The sequence below is a fragment of the Notolepis coatsorum genome (assembly GCF_963971535.1).
Source record: "Notolepis coatsorum genome assembly, chromosome: 12".
Classification (NCBI taxonomy): domain Eukaryota; kingdom Metazoa; phylum Chordata; class Actinopteri; order Aulopiformes; family Paralepididae; genus Notolepis; species Notolepis coatsorum.
This window is the reverse complement of record NC_140176.1, coordinates 28,443,368-28,460,060: the sequence shown is the minus strand read 5'-3', so window position 1 is coordinate 28,460,060 and position 16,693 is coordinate 28,443,368. Positions and strand designations below refer to the sequence as shown.

General features: G+C 48.5%; 1 long non-coding RNA gene across 1 annotated transcript in view; it reads left to right on the top strand.

Annotated features, from left to right (window-relative positions):
- The window catches only part of LOC311238173, a 42,217-nt gene that overhangs the window by 12,426 nt on the left and 13,098 nt on the right, over positions 1–16,693 (top strand). The window contains exon 3 of the long non-coding RNA XR_014620327.1: positions 1,685–1,892. This is a non-coding gene — a long non-coding RNA (uncharacterized lncRNA). The remainder of the gene's footprint in view (positions 1–1,684; positions 1,893–16,693) is intronic.

Sequence of the window (16,693 nt, the reverse complement as noted above, 5' to 3'; positions counted from 1 at the left end):
CAACAACCATCAAATGCACACAGCACACACACCCACACGCACACACTCACTCAAACAAACAACACACTGCAGCACCCACTCTCCACACTTTAGATCACACAAACACACTTACACTTTATATTTATTGATAAAGGATTTGCACTACAACTCGTACACCTACTGTGAATTGTACCTAAATTGCACCTCGTCCCATTTCTCCATTTCTGCCTTGCACTATATAGTATTGTATATTAGTACACTGCACAGTATTGTATATTGTATGGTAACTACGTCTATTCTGCATCGAACATTGTACATATGTCTAAACTGAACACTGTGACCTCATTTTTTTTACTTCTAATTTTACTATGTTATTTTATTTCATACTTATCTTGTCTTGCACAGTCTCTGGAGCGCAACAGTAAGAAGCATTTTGTATAAAAGTATTCTGTACTTCTGTATGACAACTATTAAAGAAACTTGAAACTTGAACTTGAAACAACAGAGAGAGACTGGAGACAGATTTAAATAAGAGTCTGGAAAAATGAGCGAACATAGAAAAAGAAGCAGCATCTGGCTGCATTTCAACAATATTGGAAAATGAATGAATGTGGATGAGAGCCTTGACATTAAGTGGTTGTAGGTACGGCTGTGGGGGTGCTGGAGACATGATCCAATAGACTTGTATACGCCCGAGTCTCCTGAACACGGAGCGACCAATCCCAAGTCGATCGGCACTTTCTCGGCCGAGCAATGGTCACTTTTCTGGACCTACTCCCGGACTACGCATGCGCAGATTGCCCACAGAGTCTCTGGATTTCTAGGTTCATCAATCTGCGCATGAGGAGTTCGGGAGTAGGTCCGGAGAAGTGACTATAGCTCGGCCAAGAAAGTGCCGATCAACTTGTGATTGGTCGCTCCGTGTTCAGGAGACTCGGGCGTATAAAAGTCTATTGAATCGGGGCACTCTAGTTAGGGATGGGTACCTTTCACATTTGAACCGGTACCTGTGAATCGATACCGGTACCCAACGGTACCTTTTTTCGGTACTTTAGTCTCAAGAAATTTTATTTCAGTCAATTGACTCAGTTTTTAATTCAGTCGTAAAAAAAAAATCCAAACTTCAAATAACTACAATTTCGACAGTTTTCGGCTTGTCATTGCTCCGACTGCTTTGTTGTTGAATCAAGTCAAATCCTAGGTAAGCATATATTGTGCGTGTGAACGTTGACATGAAAAGAAAAAAGTTAAAAAAAAAGTTTAAAAAAAAATTAATAACATTTTTTTTTTAATTTTTTTTTAGAATTTTCTTTCGGTTTCTCACTTGATTCGATACTCGGTAGTACCGACGTGTTTCGGTTCGGTACCTCAAAATTACCGAATTCGGTACCCATCCCTAACTCTAGTAGCACACCATGTAACGCGCTGCGTCGCGAAACGGGCAACCCGGGTTCGACTCGGACCTGGTGTCCTTTGCCGAATGTCTTCCCCTGCTCTGTCTCCCATTTCCTCTCCCTCTCTCTCTACCGGACTGCCCGGTAGTACAAACCAATACAAATCTACAGAAACATATATTAAAAAAAAAAAAGCGTATTGAATCATGTCTCCAGCCCCCCCCCACAGCCGTAGCTACAGCCACTTAATGTCAAGGCTCTTATCCACATTCATTAATTTTCTCCCCCCGCTCTCTCTCCCATGATTTCAGAATGCCGGAAGTGTTGCTGTGGTCTATATAATTTCCTGATCAGTCACGTGGTACCGGCGGAGCGTCTTCCTGGATTACTCCACAAACGCTTTGTGTTTACAGTGTAAAGATTCTCTGTAGCAGAACTCTACTGGAACAAGACTTCACATCTGGATCAAAACGTTCTTCCTGAGAAAACAGACATCGGACTATGGACACCACAACATCTGTAAGTACAATTATGTTTACATTGTTTTCCTCCCTTGTCGCTCCTTCCTTGCAGCAGCGGCACTCGAAAGGAGCCTTGAAGTTGTCCAATCCCAAAACAAATGCCAAATGTTTTACATTTGTAGTACTTTACCATCTCCATGGTCAACTAACTCCTAGCATCTGCAGCGAAGTAATTCTCTTCACAATAACATTACATTTCTCCCAATACCAGAAGCTACCTCCGTTAGCTCTATCGTAGCTGTAGGTTAAAGTTGAACTTTTGATGACTAAAAAATGAACAAAATCAAGCACAATTTTCGACGGAGCCCACAGAGAGGCGCGACAGTCCGGCGCCATCTATTTGACGTTCATTGTCAATGAATTGGTCGTAAAGGATAATAGAGAATAGTGTTTTCTTTTTCTTGTCCTTTTTTGATACGTGAATGACAATTGACAATACGGATGTATTGTTAAACTTTAGCCTACGAGTGGCGTATTGGTCATTTCAGGGCTGTACCGAATGCTTCGATCATAATGTTGACATTCTAATTCTAAATCAACATTCGAACTTTTAATTTTTAAATTATTGATAGTACATGCTTTACAATTGAATTACTAAAACAATCCATAAACAACAAAAATATCCATAAAATGTCAATAAAACTAGGGCGGCTAGGTGGTGTAGTGGGCAAGTCACTCGCCACCAATGTGGAGACGCTGGGTTCGCGTGTTCGAATCCAGCTCTCCACATTGTTTTCAGTTTGGCTGGTCGTCCGTACTAATACAATTGGCAGTATTAGATGGTGGGAAACTGATGGGTGGGGATCGGGCGTTGTGGACAGCGACTCCTACAGGTCGGTTGGTGCGCCTGCGCAGTAGAATCAGGAAGTGTCGGGGGCAGCGTGAGCCTCCCACGCGTTACTCCTCGCCACTGAGAGATCGAGCTGCGCAGGTGAAAAGATGCGACTGCTGTTACCTCAAGTACCGGAGGGGACTTGTGCTATGTATGACTTAGTCCACATTGCAGCCGGCTTGTGGGAGGCAAGAAACAGCGTTCGTGACAGGGGAGGGTTGAATTGGATGATACGAAATTGGGATGGGAGAAAATATAGAAAATGGGAGAAAAAGTGGATAAAAAAAAAAGTCAATAAAACTAGAATAAATGTTAAAATATATAAAGAAAAATATAAAATAACTCGTCTGTAAACATTTTATATGTACAACAGGTAAAGTGACATGTGAGAACACTGAAAGAGTGTGGAGATCTGTGGAGAGATCTCTGGTGGAGATCTGTAGACATGTCATGTGTGGGATAACTGACTAACCCAGGGTCAGCAACCTTTATTATCAAAAGAGCCACTTTTCCCCCCTCCCACAAAATAAAATGCTCAGGGAGCCGCACAACCTATTTACCCTTAAAATGAAGATAACACTGTATAACGTTTTATATATCCCCAAGCATACCCCACATTTAGCATAAAACGCCTGACCCAAAGTAATTTGCGATTTATTATACTTTATACTTATAGCACACAGTTTGTTGCATTAATGGTATTATAAAGCAACAAAAATAATTTTTTGACTTTTTATTGCTGTTTTTACCTGTTATAACAAAGGAAAACCTCACACTCTTATGAAGAGGAGAAAAAATACTGGCTGTGTAGACCTATTTTTTTAATAAAACACAGAAGAGGAGACAAAACACTGGCATCTGTAGACCTACTTTGAAATAAAACCCTGAACTATTCAGGTATATTTGAGTCTTTCCCTTATTTGTGGAACATTTATCAAATAAAAAGTAGTCTACTTTGAAAAAAGACTACCATGTGTAGACCTACTTTGAAATAAAAGACAGAAAAGGAGAAAAAACACTGGCATCTGTAGACCTACTTTGAAATAAAACCCTGAACTATGCAGCTCTATTTGAGTCTTTCCCTTATTTGTGGGAAAAAAAAGTAAATCTTTCGTTGTTCGCAAATTTCGCACCACATATAAGGCATACAGGTAAGCCTGCATCATTAGTCGTGAAAGCAAATTAATCTGTCCACGCTGAATTAAACCCTCTATTTTCCTCACTTTCCTTTTTTAGGATTTATCCATAGTTAGCTTACTGGGGGGTCGAAAAACTCAAAATTAGCCACTTGCAGACGGCAGGGAGAGGCGCGGGGGTGTGACGTACTGTATATTTTAGTTGATGAAATATTTTTGTTGACTAAATATTTTAGTTGATGAAATATTTTTTCATTTCAGTGTCACAGTATGACATAGATCCAAAAAAAAAGTAAAAAAAAATGTTGGGCCAGGGAGCCGCAGCTGATTGGCTAAAGAGCCGCAGGTTGCCGACCCCTGGACTAGCCCAACTATACATACAAAAAGGGAAATAAATAAAAACTGAATTTCCACATACTTAAAATACATTACATGTTACAACAAGTCATGCATCCTAAAATGATCAAGGATAGCATGTTAAGTGTGTTTGTGTGTGTCAGGGTTTCCGTTAGAAAAAATTGTTGCCGGTCTCAGGGTCCGGTAGATTTGTATCTACCGGTCAAATGAGAGAAATTCCGGTCAGAGTTTATTGAGCTTAAAAACAACAGGCTATATAAAGAATGACATCCTCAAGGCATGTAGATTTATAATATTTTAACTTAAAGCTAGGCTACTTTTGCGTATACAGTCATTATATTCCAAATAAAATAAGTCCAGAGATTCCGTGCTGCTGCCGACTTTAAATCAAATAGGTGTCTGTGGGCAGTCGGCCCGACATTAATAAACAGCAGTCTGTTATAATCACATTTATGAGCTAACGAATTCCGTTATATTGGACATTTGTATTAATTATATCAAGCGAAGAACTGAGAAATTTGGCAGAGAGACGGCAAAATTATCGTGGGGTTGCGTGATGTATATACTCCACCTCCCAACGACTTGGTGCTGGTCATAATGTCCGGTGAAAACAACTCCCTCCAAGCACAACTTGACCACCCGAACCGTACCAAAACAGGCCAAAATTAAATAGCCCATGCGACGAACGATTCATTACATTCGTTTCATCGTCGCTCCACCAAGCAGCCGGTCCAACAATATCAGCGCGAGCGCCGCAGTTAGTTTGCAAGAAGCATCCAGCTGCAGACCCGCAGAGCAGCTTTCCAGGTCTGGGGACCGCACTGTGCCAGCAAAGCTGGTGGGTTCTGTGGGTCTGCAGCTGCATGCCTTCCGCAAATCCAGCAACAAGCTCTCACTGACACAGCGTCGTCATTACCAGACCGGCTGCTGAGCGAAGCAACGACAACAAACGCAATGATTGTTTCGTTCAACGCACCAACTCCAGCCCATCCAAATACAATTCAAATAATCAAACTGTGCCCAGAGGGAACTATTTTCACCGGACACTATGACCGGAGAGATTAAATTTGTCGGACTTCAACAGATTTTGCCAGTCAAATACCGGTAATTACCGGCTAACGGAAACGCTGGTGTGTGTCAACTGTCACGGTGTTGGGGGAGGCACATGGGGTGCAGGGGCACATTGCACTGCCGGCATCCATACAGTGTTGCACCAGGACGGCCAGGCTTCTGTGAACACACAGAGCAGACCTTTCTCTTCTCGAAGATGACCTCCACATCGTGCACCGCTGAGGCTCCAGCTGGTCTAGCCATGCGTTGAGGAGCACTCCTTGCTCTCACATCAGTGACCAGCTCCATGGCCAGGTCCTCCACGAAGTCTTTGAAGCCAGCCTTCACTGCTCCAGCACTCCTTCCTACGATGTAGGCATTGTAGCAGCTGACCGTCGGGGAAAAAGAAGAGCCGGCACCACCACTTCTTTGACCGGTGCTTGAATAGTAGCCTACCATGTGGTCCAGCAGGTCTACTCCCTTCATGTATTTCTGGTAGTCAGCCAGCCAGGCAGGCAGGCAGGCACAGAGACCTCGGTCTGGCTGTCTCCTCCCTTTCTTCTCTGCACTGTTCCTCTGGCCGTGGGGTCGTGGTGGTTGGACAGGACATTGACAACCTTGGTGTCCTGCCACGCACAGAAGTTGAGCGTGTCCTTCTGGGCCACATGGTACTGGTGCTTCTTCAGGCCAGACGGTCTGGGGGGGGGGAGTCCCTTCCGATTTGCCCAAATGGTTCCACAGGCATCCACGCCTTTCAGCCTCAGCTCGTCAAGCAACTCCACACCAGTATAAAAGTTATCCATGTAGATGGACAGGTGGGACCCATAGTAGGGTTTGGCCAGATCCAATAGAACACGGTGGGCAAGACCTTTCTCTGCCGGCCCCTCACGTCCAGTGTAGACCTGGAAGTTGGAGCAGTAGCCGGTGGAGCTCTCCGCCATCACCCAGACCTTGATCCCCCACTTGGTCGGTTTCATAGGGAGATGCTGTCGGAAGGCCAGTCTCCCCTTGAATTTTTACCATACTTTCATCTACAGTGACCTGGCCGTTCACCTCGTAGATCTCCTGGAACCGGCTGGTCAGGTAATCCAGGAACCATCTCACCTTCCTCAGCTTGTCAGAGACAACCGCAGTGTTGTTGTCTTGCAGGTGCAGGTATCTGGAAATGCACATATTGTTGGACACATTTTAACTTCATAATTATTATTACTGTTGTTACTATTATGAGCTATCATTGTCATATTTATTTATTTTGCCATCAATCATGATCTGGAAATGCACATAGAGTTGTTGGACACATTTGAACTTATTATATATATTTATAATAATTATAAATGCCCCCAACATTTTGAGATACCCCTACCGGAGGTAGAACAAAACACAAGAATGTTTTTCCTCATCTCTAAGGTCTCTCATATATGAAATGGAATAGAATAGAATAGATCAGATCTTTATTGTCATTGTTACAATGAAATTTAAAATGCAGCCCTAGGTGCTAGTAAAAATATAAAAACACTATTAAATATAAAAACAGGAGTAAGGCATAAATAACATTAACATAAACAGGGGGGTGTAATTGCACTATCCCTTTAATGTTGTGTGTGCGTGGGGGGGAGGGGGGGTGCAAGGGAGACTGTTGTTTAACATTTTAGTTGAGTTTAGTGCACATATGGCCCTAGGATAAAAACTAAACTTCAGTCTGTTAGTCCGGGTGGGCATGACGCTGAAACGCCTGCCCGAGCGCAGCCGTACGAGGTGTTTGTTGCCCGGGTGGTGTGGGTCTTTCAGTATTTGTATTGCTTTTTTAAGGCAGCGGGAGTTGTATAGTCCTTCCAGTGAGGAGAGAGGGCAGCCGATAATTTTCTGGGCCGAGTTGACGACCCTCTGGAGCGCCTTCCTCTCTGCGGCTGTGCAGCTGAGGAACCACACGTTGATGCAGTAGGTGAGGATGCTTTCCACGGAGCAGTGGTAAAAAGACACAAGCAGGTCTTCTCTGAGGTGGTAATTTCTCAGTATTCTCAGGAAGTAGAGTCTCTGCTGTGCCTTTTTCACAATCGCCATGGTGTTGATTCTCCAGGTCAGGTCATCCTCCAGGTGGACACCCAGGAACTTGATGACCGAGACTCTCTCCACGCATCCCCTGTCGATGTACAGGGGCTGTATGTCGGTCTTCTTCCTCCTGTAGTCCACGATCATCTCCTGGGTCTTTAGCTTATTCAGCTGCAGGTTGTTATTTTTGCACAGGGCTGACAGCTGCTCTACTTCATCGTGGTACGCGGTCTCGTCGCCTTTTGAGATGCAGCCCACCACGGTGGTGTCGTCAGCGAACTTGATGATGGTGTTGCTGGGGTGGACTGCGGTGTAGTCGTGTGTATAAATAGAGTAAAAAAGGGGACTCAGCATGCAGCCCTGTGGGGATCCGGTGCTGTGGAGGTGTGGGGGCCTATCCTGACTGTAACTGAGGGGTACAATTCCCTGACTGTATTACTAGATATGATACTTACTACCACTACCTTTGTACTTAATATTCGGCCACCCAGTACACGGCATAAATATATTATCATAAACACTCTCACGTAGATGAAACGGATCCAACACAAATGTACGAAGTCGAAGTATGCGTTTATTACTACACAGCAATGGTGTGTAGAGCAAGCACTTAATCACTTAATTACATTTATGAATTGAAATAGTATGCACTTTTATGGCAAAGAGTATTCGTCGGTATATCAATAGAGAATGTCCAATCTCTGATGGCGCAGGTGGTAAATATACGACCTGGAATAGTTAAGGAATAACAGCAATGATACTTTAATGATTATAAGACTGGATACACTAAGGGGGGGTTAATCCGGTCGCTTGTAAGCCGACAGGAGTAGGAGGGGGGGGGGGGTAGAATCCGGCTGCCTCGTCCGGCCAAGGGTATCCCAGGTGAACCCACTGTAGTGCCGTTCAATGCGCCGGCGATCCTTGGACCACAGATGAAAGCAGGTGGACTCTTTGTGGGCCGGCTCTCTCCGGTCCACGGGGGAGAGACGTGAAGCGACCTCGTCTTGCAGAGCGTCTCCTCACCTTGCGTCCTCTCCAGGGGGGGGGGGTTCCAACACACGGCAGTGTCGGGGGTCTTTATCCATGGAATAATCAAAGTATACAAAGCATAATCCGTGCCTGGGAAGGCGGGCTGTCGTCGGTAGAATAATCCGGTATACAGGTCCACTCGCTCGTCGGCTCTGGGGCTCCTCGGGTGCAGCTTCACATGGGGTCAACCACCCTGGGTAAGCAGCCAGTTCTCTGCCCGAAACGATGGGGTGCTGACTACGGTAGTATTCTCACCGCACGAAGCACTATATATTAACAGACTATTATTAGCTTAATAGACTACGTCCAACTCGACGATATAGTGCCAAATATGACTATTCAAATATTAATATACACGATGTCTCAATACCGATGGTAGGCGAACTTGGCCTTACTCCCACACGTGGCGTCGCGGGGAGGCTTTACGTCTGTGACTCTATTGGAGGGTAAGAAACTGGACTGAAAAGAAAGTCCTACTTTAGTAGCGCAGTATATATACGCACTATGAACAAATAGTCCCATTAGTGGTGCGGTAGCCAGATTCCTACGCGGAACTAGGACTTGTTCGTACATGTGGAGCGGTACGTTTGAACTGGGTCTGAGGGGTATGGCAGCCTGGCACCAAGGTCTCGACCAATAGTAGAATGGAGACTATTATGGGATGTTCAGTAGGCTAGAATGGATATTCAATGCATATTGTACAAGGAATATACAAGGGATATCAGGGAATATTAGAGAATATACAAATACAATTAAATATATATATATAAATAAATATATATATTCGGTTTAATCTGGCCCTTCACAACAGCCACCCCCTGATTGGTCCCAGACCTAATCAGTTAAACAGAGACAGATTAATCGCGTTGTCTATTTACACATAAGGGTTTGCTGTAGGGGTCAGTCAACTTCACAAAGTCATAGGGTTGTAGGGTCATGGTCATCATCGATTGTGTCTGGGAGTCGAGGCAGTTCTATGAGCCTCGCCACGGGACGGGTGTAAGTGCGACCCTGGACGAGCACTTCAGCTGCTCGGACCTTGCCGTCGGCACCGGTGATCACTTTGCTTACGCGGCCGGCCGGCCACATAGCTCTGGGCAGTGATTGATCAATAATCATGACGACTGTTCCTTCTGTCAAATTGTCTCTCTCCTTTACCCACTTCTGGCGGGTCTGTAGAGACGGTAGGTAGTGCAGTAGGAAACTGTTCCAAAACTTGTCGGCTAATACTTGGCTGTACCTCCACATTCGTCGGCCGTTCGCTTCTTCAGGCCGGTACATTGTCTGGGGTAATGCAGGATCTAGCCGCCCCATCAGGAGTGTGTTGGGGTCTGCGGAGATAACAGTGCTCAATCCACAGAACACAGACTTCTTATTTTCCACCTCCTCTGGACTTGCTTCCCTCGGGATAGGCATGGGCCACTGTCCTTCCGGGAGCTTTAGGAATGCTGGGCCGTCACTGTAGACATTGCGACGGGTGAGGTCATCCAGGGGGATCCCCCGGGTGATGACGTCAGCTGGGTTCTGTTTTGTATCAACGTAGCGCCACTCTGTTTCTCCGGTTAACTCTTCGGTTAAGTCTTGAATCTCGGTGACTCTGACTCCCACGAAGACTTTGTACTTGCATGAGTCCGATTTGATCCAGGCGAGTACCGTTGTGGAATCTGACCACAGGATTGTTCTAGACACCGGTATGGTGAGCTCACGTTGGATGAGCGTGGCTAGGTGCGCTCCGGCTAGGGCTGCGCAGAGCTCTAGACGTGGGATAGATTGTTGCTTGCGTGGGGCTATTCTCGAGCGGGCGAGGACAAATGCTGTGTAGATCTCTCCCCCCTGGTCTTGGGCCCGCAAGTAGGCTACTGATCCGTATGCGACCTCTGAGGCGTCACTGAAGACGTGTAAGTCCATTTTACATGTCTCTGGCCTCACCGTGGGTGGGAAGTAGCTTCGGCGCATATTAACGCCTGGGAGTGAGTGGAGCTCCATCTCCCACTCTCTCCAGGTGGATGCAAGGTGTGCGGGAATGGGGTCGTCCCAGCCCTGGTCCTTGTCCCACAATGCTCGTACAATCATTTTTGCCCTGGTGGTGTACGGTAGAATACATCCTAGCGGGTCATATTGTCGGGCGAGTGTTGTGTACACACTCCGTCTGGTGGTCGGCGCCGCCGGCGGCCTTCCCTGCTCCGTAGTCAGGGGCTTGTGTCTGTAGTGAAGCGAATCTGTTTTGAATCGCCACACCAATCCCAGGGTCATCTCCTGGGCTTCTCCCGGGATTGTAGCCATCCAGGTCTCGCTGCTGGCTGCCTTGTCCTCGGAGGAGAGGCTGCGCAGTACTTGCGGATCGCTGCTGGCCCACTGCCTGAGATCAAAGCCGCCTTTGATCAATGAGGCGCGGAGTTTAATCAGGAGAGCCTCGGCTTCTTCTTGGGTTGAAAGGCTTTGTAGACAGTTGTCTACGTAGAAGCTGTTCCTTACGCTGTGTCGGACCTCTTCGTCCGCTGCTGGGTCCTCTGCTACATGTTTCTGTAGTGCAAATGTAGCACAGCAGGGGCTGCACGTCGTTCCGAAGGGGAGGACTTCCCATTGGTAGATGGCTGGGTGCTCATCTCCTGGCTTCTCTCTCCATAGGAACCGTAACAGGGGCTTGTCCGCCTCTACTAATCTCACCTGCAGGAACATTCCTTTAATGTCCCCGCTGATGGCCACCTTTTCCTGGCGGAAGCGGAGTAGAACGCCGAGTAGGGAGGGGCCGAGTGTGGGACCGGGCAGTAACTCTTTATTTAGATTTTGGGATCCGATCTGGTAGCTGCAGTTAAATACTATGCGGTCTTTACCGTTGTGATGGACCTTGTGGTGGGGCACGTACCACGATTCAGTGGTCTGGTCAGCCTCTTTAATGTCCATCTTTGTGACGTGTCCCGCTGTGATGAGCTTCTCAATCTCAGCGCGGTATACACTCTCTTGGGCGGGGTTCTTGGCTAAGCGCCGCTCCGTGTTCGGCAGGTACCGTTCTGTGGCGTCTGTCTTGGCGTGGAAAGTAGGCATTCCTTCTCGCCGCAGGAGTGGCGTGGCGTATCTCAACACGCCGTTGACCGGGACTCTCTTGGTCCCTGTCTCGAGGAGGTGAATGGCGTAAATGTCATCTTTAGAGCGAATGTCTTTCTTTCCGTTCTTAAAGGGCATTTGTTCCAAGGTCCATAGCCGCTCTACGTGTTGCAGGAGTGCGGTTTCTCCCTCTGTGACTCGGGAGTGGAGACATCTAGTGGCTGTACTTCGGTTGAGAGATTTGGCGAGCGGGCCTTGGAGAGTCCATCCCAAACGGGTCTCGACTGCTGCAGGACAGCCTCGGGGTCCGGTATGAACCCGGTCTATCGGGACAATGAGGTCTGCATGGTCGGAGCCTATCAACAGGGTCGGCATAGCATTGTCTATGAGCGGGATCGGTAACTTGCGCAGATGTGCATATTTCTCCATCAGCTTGGCGACGGGGTATGTGTACCGCGACAGCCCTATTTCTTGGCTGGTGAAAGCGTCTGCAATCTGGTACCGTCGCTCAGGCTGGCCGCTTGCTGCGATAGAGAATGAGACATTCTCGCCCTTTATCGTCTTCAAATCTCGTCTTATTGTCCGAATTGTCATTTGGGTTTCGCTTCCCCGCAGCCCTAGCTGGGCCGCAGCGGAGGCGAGCAGCAGGGTCTTCTCTGACCCGTCATCGAGGACGGCGTAAGTGTCCAGGACTTTATTCTGGTAGCTTAGTGTCACACGCACTACTTTTAGGAGTACTCGGGCTCCACTGCTGCTGGCGGGATCGATGTACATGACGCTCGCTTTGCGGCTGGATGGTGCAGGTGAAGGGCGCCGTCTGTTACTGTCGTGAAGTATGTCCAGATGGGCTCCATCGCACTTGGTGCACCTTTTCTTTAAGCGGCATTCGGCTGCCATGTGTGAGCGCGCACAGCGAAAACAGCGCTTGTTGGACTTTATCCATTGACCTGCTTCCTCCGCGTTCAGCTTGGGGAAGGAGTCACATTGCGCTAGCCAGTGTTCTTTCTCACAGTAGGGGCACACTATCTTCCACTTCTCCGTTCTGGAGGGGGTACTGTGGCTCCTGCTGCTCGGTACTGACTCCGATTGGTGCATCACAGTCACCGATCTTCTTCCATCATTTAGTCGTCTGGTTCCTTCTCTGGAGCCAGGGGTGCTCCGTCCGAATGTATCTAGCCGTAGGCTGCTGACTTCTCTCGCCAGGAAGTCTGCTAGATCGAGGAGGTTCGGTTCGGGGCCATTCGGGTCTCTGTGGTCCCTCTGCCGCCTAAAGCGCTCCTGACGAGCGGGCGGCAGCTTCTCCAGAATCCTTTCCACATTTGAGTTGGCGTAAAGTTCATGCCTCCCCTTCTCTCTTTGCGCTCCCAACATCCCTACCAGGGACTGCACTCTGATGGACAGGTCGTCCAGTGCTCGATTGTCTATTGCTGGGGGTAAGCGGTCGATGTGTCGGATCTCCTGGATCACGTAATCCCATATGCGCCCATACCTCTGGTCCAATGCTACCAGCGCTGCTGTGTATGGGGTGGTGGAAGTCGCGTAGGCGAGCGCTATATTATGTGCGCGGGGCACCTTTAAGTGCTTCAGTAGGATGGCGTATTTGTGGCGTTCATCCAATACATCCACCAACATGGTCTCCAGACACATGCGGAGTTCTGTATACTGGGCCCGGTTCTCTTGGGTGAAGTCGGGTACCATAGGCGTGCCAATGTATGACGCTGACTGTGGATACATCGGCGAGCGTTGGGGGTGAGGCCTCCTAGGCGAGTCTCCTCCCGCTCCTTGGTATGGGCTGGTACCGGCAGTGTACCATGGCCCGCTTGTCCAGGTGCTGTTCCTCGGTGCGGGTCGTGCGTCGTGCTCACCCGTGTATAGAGTCGGGGGTCTGTAGCGCAGCTCCGCGGGAGTATAGCCTGGGCTGTACCGGACCTCCTGGTCCGGTAGAGTACTGTGCTGTTTTCGGGCGTGGTTCTCCTCCTCTTCCTCTTCGTCTTCAGTTAGGTCATCCAGTGCTTGTAGTCTCTGGTTTAGCCTCTCCACAGGATATGCTGCTCCTTCCCGGTTGCTAGGTCTCGCTTGGACCGGTGGGGGGAGGTGGTCTGTGGGGGGTATAGACCTCGTCTGTTGGTCAAGTTCAGGGTTGTTTACTCGGCTAGGGGATGCCGCCCTGGAGGTGTGTCTAGACGAGTTCCTGGAGCCTCTGGCGGAGGGAGAGGGTGTTGTCCGTCTGATCAGCTGTTCTATTAGTTGCGACTGCTGTCTGTCGCGCGCTGCGTCCCGTTGAGCACCGGCTCGTTCTCGGGCCACATTCTCTTCCATCTGAATGCGTCTTATTTCTAGACGTATCTGCTCGTGTTCGCTTCGCTGCTGGATCTGCAGTCGGTCGCGTTCAGCAGCGGCGTTCAGGCTGATGAGGAAGGCCTGCTGTAGGGTCCTCTCTGCCTCGCTGGGAGAAGGCGGTTGTATAGGGGAGCCTTCCCTCGGGGTACTCCTTGCGGAGCCTTGGAGCTCTATCTCCACGGTGCTCTCCCCGTCTTCTTCCGTGCCGAGTTCTCTCTCGGTAGCATTGTATTCCTCCCGGGACTCATCGGGGACTACTTCTTAAGTACTGGCGGGGTGTGAAGTCATGTCTGGTTCCCACTGGTCCCCACCGTGAACTTGGTCAGTTACATTAGAGCCCGTAGGGGCCTCTATGGTCGGGGTAGTCTGGGCGTTGGGGTTAGACATACTTTTACTTTCTAGTTTTACCGCGTTTACTGTTAGTAGAAGACTAGGTTGTTGACTGACAGCGTAAGCCTCTAAGTACTGAGGGAGCCGTCGTTCGCGCTGCGGGCGTTGGTTAGGAGGATCGTTTCGTGGAGTGTTCATCATAGGCCATTTCAATATTAATAACACTATATTAATATTACACTAATTACCCTCCGGCTCGAAGGACCAATTGTAACTGAGGGGTACAATTCCCTGACTGTATTACTAGATATGATACTTACTACCACTACCTTTGTACTTAATATTCAGCCACCCAGTACACGGCATAAATATATTATCATAAACACTCTCACGTAGATGAAACGGATCCAACACAAATGTACGAAGTCGAAGTATGCGTTTATTACTACACAGCAATGGTGTGTAGAGCAAGCACTTAATCACTTAATTACATTTATGAATTGAAATAGTATGCACTTTTATGGCAAAGAGTATTCGTCGGTATATCAATAGAGAATGTCCAATCTCTGATGGCGCAGGTGGTAAATATACGACCTGGAATAGTTAAGGAATAACAGCAATGATACTTTAATGATTATAAGACTGGATACACTAAGGGGGGGTTAATCCGGTCGCTTGTAAGCCGACAGGAGTAGGAGGGGGGGGGGGGTAGAATCCGGCTGCCTCGTCCGGCCAAGGGTATCCCAGGTGAACCCACTGTAGTGCCGTTCAATGCGCCGGCGATCCTTGGACCACAGATGAAAGCAGGTGGACTCTTTGTGGGCCGGCTCTCTCCGGTCCACGGGGGAGAGACGTGAAGCGACCTCGTCTTGCAGAGCGTCTCCTCACCTTGCGTCCTCTCCATGGGGGGGGGGTTCCAACACACGGCAGTGTCGGGGGTCTTTATCCATGGAATAATCAAAGTATACAAAGCATAATCCGTGCCTGGGAAGGCGGGCTGTCGTCGGTAGAATAATCCGGTATACAGGTCCACTCGCTCGTCGGCTCTGGGGCTCCTCGGGTGCAGCTTCACATGGGGTCAACCACCCTGGGTAAGCAGCCAGTTCTCTGCCCGAAACGATGGGGTGCTGACTACGGTAGTATTCTCACCGCACGAAGCACTATATATTAACAGACTATTATTAGCTTAATAGACTAGGTCCAACTCGACGATATAGTGCCAAATATGACTATTCAAATATTAATATACACGATGTCTCAATACCGATGGTAGGCGAACTTGGCCTTACTCCCACACGTGGCGTCGCGGGGAGGCTTTACGTCTGTGACTCTATTGGAGGGTAAGAAACTGGACTGAAAAGAAAGTCCTACTTTAGTAGCGCAGTATATATACGCACTATGAACAAATAGTCCCATTAGTGGTGCGGTAGCCAGATTCCTACGCGGAACTAGGACTTGTTCGTACATGTGGAGCGGTACGTTTGAACTGGGTCTGAGGGGTATGGCAGCCTGGCACCAAGGTCTCGACCAATAGTAGAATGGAGACTATTATGGGATGTTCAGTAGGCTAGAATGGATATTCAATGCATATTGTACAAGGAATATACAAGGGATATCAGGGAATATTAGAGAATATACAAATACAATTAAATATATATATATAAATAAATATATATATTCGGTTTAATCTGGCCCTTCACAACACTGACCCTCTGGGGGCGGTCAGAGAGGAAGTCCTTGGACCACCGGCAGAGGGGATGGTTTAGTCCAAGGTCCATGAGTTTGGGCACTAGTCTGTCAGGCAGGATGGTATTGAATGCAGAGCTAAAGTCCACGAAGAGCAGCCGTGCGTAGCCCCCCGCTCTCTCCAGATGGGACAGGGTAGAGTGGAGAGTTGTGGCGATGGCATCCTCCGTGGACCTGTTGGCTCTGTAGGCGAACTGGTGAGGGTCTAGTCCGGGTGGGAGGCTAGAGATGATGTGGGGCTTGAGTGTCTTTTCAAAGACCTTCATGGGTAGGGAGGTGAGTGCGACTGGACGGTAGTCGTTCAGGCAACTGATGGAGTTCTTCTTTGGGACCGGGATAATTATGGAGGTTTTCAGGCAGGGTGGGACGATGGCTTGGGACAGGGACTGGTTGAAGATCTTAGTGAAGACCCCTGTCAGCTGGTCAGCGCAGACTTTCAGCACCCGTCCCACGACACCGTCCGGCCCCGCCGCTTTCCTAGGGTTCACTCCCTTCAGTGTGCGTCTCACCTCGTGCTCCGTGAGGATGATGCTGCTGAGGGCTGGTGAGTGTGGTGAGGCTGCTTCTGTCGGCACCGCCTCGGGGGTGGCGTTGATGTGCAGTGTGGATGTTTTTGTCTGCCTCGCCTCGAATCGTGCAAAGGAGTTCAGCTCCTCTGCCAGCTGAGGGTCACCCTTGTTGGCTGAGGAGTGGCTGGGTTTGTAGTTGGTCATTTGTTGGACCCCCTGCCATACCTGTCTGGTGTTGTTGCTCTGGAAGCAGTCCTCGATCTTCCCCTTGTAGTCGGCCTTGGACCTCTTGATACCTCGCTTCAGGTTGGCTCTGGCAGTGCTGTATAGCTCATTATCACCAGACCTGAAGGCAGTGTCCCTCTCTCTGAGCAGA